Source organism: Dermacentor variabilis, chromosome 4 (genome assembly GCF_050947875.1).
Source record: "Dermacentor variabilis isolate Ectoservices chromosome 4, ASM5094787v1, whole genome shotgun sequence".
In the NCBI taxonomy this organism is placed as follows: Eukaryota; Metazoa; Arthropoda; class Arachnida; order Ixodida; family Ixodidae; genus Dermacentor; species Dermacentor variabilis.
In genome coordinates, this window is record NC_134571.1 from 81,759,359 (window position 1) to 81,767,374 (window position 8,016).

The 8,016-nt window shown below is 45.8% G+C and overlaps 1 pseudogene; it reads right to left on the reverse strand.

Moving 5' to 3' along the window:
* Positions 1-1,939: 1,939 nt before the first annotated feature.
* Positions 1,940-7,770, reverse strand: LOC142578252 (PRELI domain containing protein 3A pseudogene; annotated as a pseudogene).
* Between the last annotated feature and the right edge of the window lie 246 nt (positions 7,771-8,016).

Sequence of the window (8,016 nt, forward strand, 5' to 3'; positions counted from 1 at the left end):
CATTACCAGAGTTTTGTCACCCACATCATTTGAGGTCTCTTTTGACTCGCCTCGACTTTCTCACCTAAAATTTTATTGTGGCTAATAGCTAACTGCACCATTGCTGGCACGGACATGAACGGATTTTAATTCATACTTTCGCTTTATTTCTGCAAATTCTGACAATAGAAAGACCAGCGCATTAGAAGCACTAGCGGCGGCTACCTCCTCCGTACTTCCTCACTTAAACATTGTTTTAAATTTGAACTGTAAACAGCATGCACATACACAATATATATAAACCTGCACATAATACAGTTTATTATATTTTTGACAGAGAAGGAGGTAGCCAATGAAAAGTTATTTCTAAAGGTAGGATTAGCCTGTGCCTAGACAATGAATATGCTGTTGTATGTTCACCTCGCTTCAAATTGCTTTGCGTACTTTTTCGACCCTGAAAAAAACCTGCAGACTTCAGTGACCCCTTCGGCAGAGTCTTTTATCAACGGTGCGTGAAATGCACGTGAATGATATGTGCCTCGGTTTTGCTTCTCTTTCCAGCGAGCAATGCTAACGACTCATGAGAAATAAACTCCTCTAATGATTTACAACATTTATAAGGCACGAAAACATCGTCACCTGCATGCAGAGGTCATAAATATATCCAGGGTGTCCCAATTAACCACCACGCAACCAGATTTAGAAAAAAGAGCAATTGCGTTCCCCGAAGAAAACCTAGTGCCTATTGTTTAAGGTACAGTGGAGTAGCTGCCAGTAACTTTTTCATTACTGAGGTTTAGGAGTGAGGGGTGGGGGCATAGCTGCGACGCCACGTCACCCTCACTCTTGCAAGCCTGTGTTATCCGCGCGGTCCTTGTCCGCGCAAGCTCTCGCCTGTGTTCAGACTTCGCCTTGATGATCGCTATGAATAAATTAATGCAGTTAAAAAACAATAAATTCGAAAGGAATAACATTGGTGGTAGAAAGTTTCGAACTGACGATCCCACGCTCAGAAGCTCAGTGTCTTATCCGCTGGGCTGGCCAAGCGTCTTAACGCGCTCGCTAGCCCGCGAGCGGTTCACAACTCGAAGAACCTCTCAGCGCCGTTCAATTGGACACTAATGCTTTCGCATTCACAACTCACAAGAAGTGCTTAGACCTCCTCGGATTTCTCAAGTTCTTTGAGCGTACTAAAACTATCTTCTTATGTTTTCAGACAAAGGCAAGGCGCATAATGCCTGAAGAACAGTGATTATAATTTTCCGTACTACTTACGCCAAACTTGACGCGCAAAATCGTGGTTATATACAGAATAAAAGTGTGGAAAATCTGTAGGCTTCTAACTCTTCATTACCTTTTTTTTTTGCACGCCATGTTAAGCGGGTTATGTGAGTAAGCGGTACGGGAAGCCGTCCGTACCCTTACCGAAACATACCACGCGTAATGATACACTACATGCCGAAGAATGTAAACGGGAGGGTGGCCGCCACGGAAACTTGATTGATAAACCACCGCACGCGCAATGCAGAAGGTGTGGGTTCGCCTCCAACCTGCACGAAGTTGTCGTTTTCGACCCCATTTATTTCGATTTTCCTTATTCTTTCGGCCATTTCAATACAAAAAAGATAACTTTGGGATATTACGTGCCAAAATCACGATATGATAATGAGGCTTGCCGTACGTGCCAGACACGTAGGGCGCACTGTGCTCATTTGAATGCGAAACTCATCGAGAACATTGTACGTGTATGCCAAATGCACAACCTTCGTGTGGGCACACCACGATGTAAATTGGTCAAAGACCTCCAGAAACACTGACGACCTATAAATGTCCACCTTTGAAGATGAGCTCTTCCATCGCCATACTCTGACACACAAAAAAACACAAAGGGCTGTTCAGACAGGTAGCCACTTGCATTCCATTGGTTAAGTTAAAACATGCAGTTAGCTAGGGCCCAGTGTCAGTTCTTGAAATGGTAGTGTGGCTCTGATGTGATCAAGTGGCTCAAGTCATCTATACTTTTCTTGGCAGCTGATGTGATGATCACGCCGACACTCTTCACAGTTGGGCTTGTCAGTTTTTGTACCTCTTGACTCGTACGACCAATAACCCACTCCATAGCCAAGCGTCCCTTTCCCGCATTTGAAGAAATTGCTTTGGCTACGAAGTCTTCCAAGTAGCTGCTCAAAGGCACGCCCCTGATTGTGATGATTGCTTCTTGTGTCATCAATGTGTTGCCCTTGTGCTGAGGGTGTTCTGTGTAGGTAAGTTTCTCCACAATGTAAATCTCATTATAGAAGGTCAGGTTTCTTGACACCATGGTCATGGTACACCGTGTGGGATCCACCACAGAGTGTTCGCTAGCATAGCAGGTTTGGTCGGCACCCATGATCCTCTGTGCCCATGCAGGAAATCCCCACACTGTGCTGATAAGGCGACGACTCTTGAGGACATCATTGTGCATCTGCCTGTCTACCACATCAATGCCAATCACAACAGGGTTCATTGGATTGGGATATTTCCGCCATTCAGCCTGGGCAACAGTCTCCCATTGATGGTTGAATGTACCGTTCTGGCGTCCAGATAGTTGACGTTCGATAACCTTTACAAAAGCCTTGAAATGCGAAGGTCTCCTTTCGGTGCTCTAAATTCAAGAAAGAGTGTCGTTTTTGAATGAATCGCGACTAGCTGTCAACGTGAGTCAATCAGAGGGTGGCTCCGGAATAATTTTGATAGCCTGGCGTTCTTTATAACGTGCAACTAATGCATGGTATACGAGCGTTCTTGCATTCCGCTCCCGCCGGAATGCGGCCGCCGCGGTCGTGATCGAACACGCGACCTCGAAGTCAACAGCGCAACGCCATAGCCACAGAGATACCGAGGCGGGTAGCAATCCCCCTGTTGTTTTCCCTGGCTTGGTTGTGTGTTTGTCCGACTATGGTGTCGACCAACAAAAACAAGTCCCTTTAAGGTGAAACGCGAAAAAGCTTGTGTACTTGGACTTAAGTACACGTTAAAGAAGCCCAGGAAGTCTAAATTAATCTGGAGTCCTCCACTACGGCATGCCTCATGATCATGTCGTAGTTCTGTGATTGTTTATTAAGTGATGAGCTATGGGAAAAATAGGCCTGTTAAGGCCCGGCTATCTCAGTCATGAATAAATAAACTCGAGCCATTAAGGAATGTCTGGCACGTAAAAATCCATTTATTTATTTATTTATTTATTTATTTATTTATTTATTTATTTATTTATTTATTTATTTGTTGAAAAAAGTCCCTCAGATACTCTTATTCTTTTCCGTCAACTTTAGACTCCGTCATTCTAAGCTGAGTGTTTCAAGCAAATCAAGCGTGGTACTTTTCGAGTCCCCCTTTTGTTTATCCTTCCATATTCCGTTCGACGGTTTTTCTGCTTGCTTGTCGTCGAAGACAAATTCTCGTGTCGTTTGCAAAACGCATTAGTAAACCTCCATACCGTGCCTTACCACAAAACAGCGCCTTCGAAAACAATCTATTTTGGTTCTCCCCTCCGCGCCCATCTTTTCTCTCTCTCTCTCTCTTGTCTCAGGAGATGACTTCGCCCGAAAAAATCGAGGGCTCTGTTCCTCGGCGCCCGAGAAATGAGGGCACCTGGCGGTGAAAGCTCCGATAATGCGAAGGCCGGGGCGGGCACAGGCACAGTCGAGCGCCGTGTTTGTAGCAGCGCTCCGCACGTTCGTTCGATCAGTTCGAAACAAAATTGTTCCCCGCGGGCCGCCTTTTGGAGATTGCGACTCGCCGTACTTTGCACTGCATCGCAAAAACACTGCTGTAAGCGCGCCCCGACGGCATACACGTTAGGGAGATGGAATCTTCGACACGTTTAAACGAAAAGTTCGCGCTCAGGAGGCCTCGTTAAGTGGTCGCTAATATTCTATCGTGACAGTGATGTTTATTTATTTATTTATTTATTCATTTATTTATTTATTTATTTATTTATTTATTTCGGGCGTAGTGCGTTAAAGCCTGTATACGCCGCATGTAAACGCTTATCGAATGTGGCAACAGAAAACACGCGCCTACTTCAAGTAATTATTGTAGTTTTTATGTGCACGCTAACCATATTGTTTTACAAACCTACGTACTGTTTGACAATAGCATGCGACTTGCAGATAACAATCTGTGCACGCGCGCTGACACACCGATTTCTTAATTAAATTGCGCATTACGTTCGACGAACGATATACCTAATTTTATTTGTTTTATTTCACCGTCTTTTTTGTGCCACTATGTGTGTGTACCCATTGTTCGTCAATCCTCCAGCATGGGTATGTGCCATTGTGACACAAGGGGCACTGAAACCATAGGTGTAGCAAGATGTATGTCGCACTACACGGTTCCGTATACGCCTGTCATGGCCGTTCTTTCCCCGACAAGCATCATAGAAAGCCTTCGCCCTCGTGACACCGCTGCGTAGACGCCTCACACACTATGCGCCCGCCTGGTATGGGGGTGTCCGTTGAGCATAGCTTGTGAGCGGTGTAGCGCATAAACACAGAAACTTTCATGACATTATAGTTGCGACCTTTGTGTTAGATAAAAATAAGCATTGCACGAGAGTGCACGCTGCATACGCTGAAAGTATATATTAGCTGCATATTAGGTTAACTTTGTATGCATAAGTATGGATATTGGCTTAACTTCACCAGCTCGCACACAAACATTGCTCTGGTGGAGTGTTCCTCAACGAAAACATAAATAATTATGGCAAAAACTACTCTATAGCGCTTTTATTGGCCCTTAATTAGTGAAAAATATGAGGCAGAGATAAGGATTAAACCAGCATACCTCGCGGTAACGGTTACCTGGCAGCTGAAAATCGATAATTTGTTATTTAACTTTGCTTTACCACGTAATGATTTCACACATTTTATAGTCTAAATTTCTATAAAGCTCACAACTTATATAGTTGACGTAGTAGTTCTGCGGAAACCCGCAAGGTGGAGAGAAGCAATGAATAAAGGGAAAATGAAACTTATATAGTTCGCGAAATAGGCCTTAGGGTATATCGACTAAAGGAATTGAAAAATGGACGTCAAATTTACGTATGCAACCTTGTGCGCAGTGATGTAGCCAGGAGGGCGTGGACACACTGGGCACGTGCCTCGTCTTCCCCCCTCTCCCGAAATTTCTGTGTTATTATGCAGGATGCATAGCCCCCCTCCTCCTCCCTCTGCCTCTCACCCTTCCTGATCCAGCTCAAGCGCGTGCCGCCCCTTCCCTCCCCTCCCCCCCCACCCCGCCAAAAAAAAAAAAAAAGAATTTCCCCTGTGATGCCGATAGTGCAACAATGACTTCGAAAATTTGTTGTTCTGTATCCAACGATTATAGCCATCTGAAACATTAGAACTGAGTTAGGCCTAAGCCCGAGTCTCGGGGCACAGCCACGCGAGGTGATAAGCGGCCCTCGTAGGCGCATGAGCCGGAAACTTAGGTCACGTTCTATGAGTTAATGTTGTCGATACCAAAGCCCAGGTTATAGCAGGTGTCAGGGCCGCCCCAGCACGAAGCCTCCGAAGACACGCTTCCTTCATCCGAGACACATTGCGGAGAAGGAAGCAGGGACATACGGGCTATCCGTGCATGTGTGTCCCGTCGTAAAATGGACTTGCAGGGCTTGGAAGAGTGCTCGATGGTCAGAAAGCAATGAGGCTATCAGTGTGTTCAGATAAGAATTGTGAACAAGCCAGAAGCTCGTTCAAGTAGTTTGATGGACTCCAACCATGTCACTGTGTCCAAAGCTGAGGTGTGACGACCTGTTTGGCCTAGGTGTTTGTTGCCATGTCTGCAGCGTCTTCCTAACTCTCTTCAGCCTGTCAGATACTACTTTCAATAACACTTAGTACTGTGCTGACGGACTCCGGGCCATCGGGAATTACTGTAGTTACAGTAACAATGAATTTGTTCTTTCGGTAGCATGTGGGCGTGTGTGCTTATTTTGCGTTTACGAAGAATACCTGTTTTATCGTGGAATAACCACTGCAAATGTGTACACCGCGCAAGGCTTACTGCTAAATAGCACCATGACATCAGTGTCAATCTTTTGCAGTGAAAAACGAAACATGTGGCGCAATTGTAAAAAAAAAACGGTAGGTGAATCTTTTGCAGTGAATTACGAAACATGTGGCGCAATTGTAAAAAAAACGGTAGGTGATGTTCCGTCAGAACGTTAGGGTGGCGCACTTATGCTTGAACTGCCTAAAACAAGATATGAGGTAGAAAAGGCGCATGTCAATTTCTAATGAACTACCGCGATCTTTACTTTAGCAAAGTGTTGAGGTCAATAAAATAGGAACAAAGGCCAAATAACAAGACGTTTTGGATTTGTATGACTCGCCTGATTCCTATCCACGCAGTGCAGTCACGGTCATCATTACCGTAAATGCTAAACTATGTTTTGCTTGTGAACTTATCTAAAAGCTTTGGTATTGTTACCAAAACTGTGAGAGTGGCCGCGAAGAAGGAAGGAAGCAAGGAAGGAAGGAAGAAAGGAAGGAAGGAAGGAAGGAAGGAAGGAAGGAAGGAAGGAAGGAAGGAAGGAAGGAAGGAAGGAAGGAAGGAAGGAAGGAAGGAAGGAAGGAAGGGAAAGAGAAAAACAGAAGGCAGGGAGAGAGAATAAAGCAATGAGTTTCCTAAATTTATTTTCAAAACAGACGCAACACTTGTGTTGATGATGACTCTAAACAGTCCATTTAACAAAGTTTTAAAAAATTGGTTGAGGTTTAACTTTTGTAAACTTAGTTATCACGAGCGAAAAGTCTGTTTGACTTGGTTTTGCAAAGTCTACGCACACAGCGTTCCATTAAAATTAGGTCACAGTGTTTCACACACGTTACACACGCTGCCGAATGGGTTGTCCGTGAAGTCGCGGTGAAACCTAGCTGTCGCAGTCGAGCTTGACGCCAGCCGAAGGGTGTGGGTCGTTTATATCCATCCAAGGAGACGAAGCTTGTATCCACAGCTTGGTCTCCTTCCCCTTGTTGTTGTTCGTGTTGCTGAACGACAGCGGCGGTTACAGTAGCTTCGATCTTCGCACGCTTCCGCGTTTGGCAAGCTTCTCTACAACGTGCTAATCTGGCCTCCCTTTGCTCCAGCGTTTCAGCCGGCAACTTCGCCTTTGCCTGAGATTTCGTAGCCTGCCGTCTAGCTATATCTACTGGATCATTGGATTCAGCTTGAGCTGAAGCGCACGCACAGGCGGCCCAGCCGGCGCACCATCCATGGCGAGACTGAGCGACCAAGCCCGACCAAGCGCCGGCGAAGCAGCCGTTACAGGTACGTTTACAGTCCGACGTAACCGGCGCGCGGGCGAGCGTCGCTCGACGCCGGGCGCATCGGAGGGCGTTGGCGGCGTCCGGTTACGTTGGCTGCGCCAGTGCGTCGAACCACCGGTCAAACTATAGGCGCTGTTGCTCTTGCCAACGTAACGTAACGTGTGCGCGCACTCATGCTACGTCGGACCATTGGGGGCTGGATGGGGCGGATGGATGTTATGAGCGACCCTTTGGAACGGGGCGGTGGCGTGCGCCACCAAGCTCTTGCTATTACACTGCCTAATGTCCTATGTACGTTGAAAAAGAAAAAAAAAGAAAGAAAAGTAAAAGAAAGGAAAAACCACTATGAATTCCCATAACCAAATTTTCTGACCCCCTATTGTGAACTTTGTCGCCGTTTTTTTTTTTTTTTGTCGTCTTCCCTACTTTTCTTCCACCAATCTTCCAATCGCCTCTTGCTCACCTCTACTGCGGACATCTTTACTTTCCCCTTGCTCTCGCTGAACCCAAGGGCTTCAAGGAGGCCAGTGGTGCCTAAATCGATCGCTGGCAGATATCTTTACATTCTTATAAAGCATGCTCCATCGTTTCCCTAGCTTTACCGCAGCAAGCACATGCTTCTGCTTCCTTCTTATATCTCGCTTTATAGGTGAGCGTTCTAAAGCATCCTGATCTCGTTTCAAAAAGTAATGGGCGGGCAAGTACTTACGGAGTTGCCATTTGT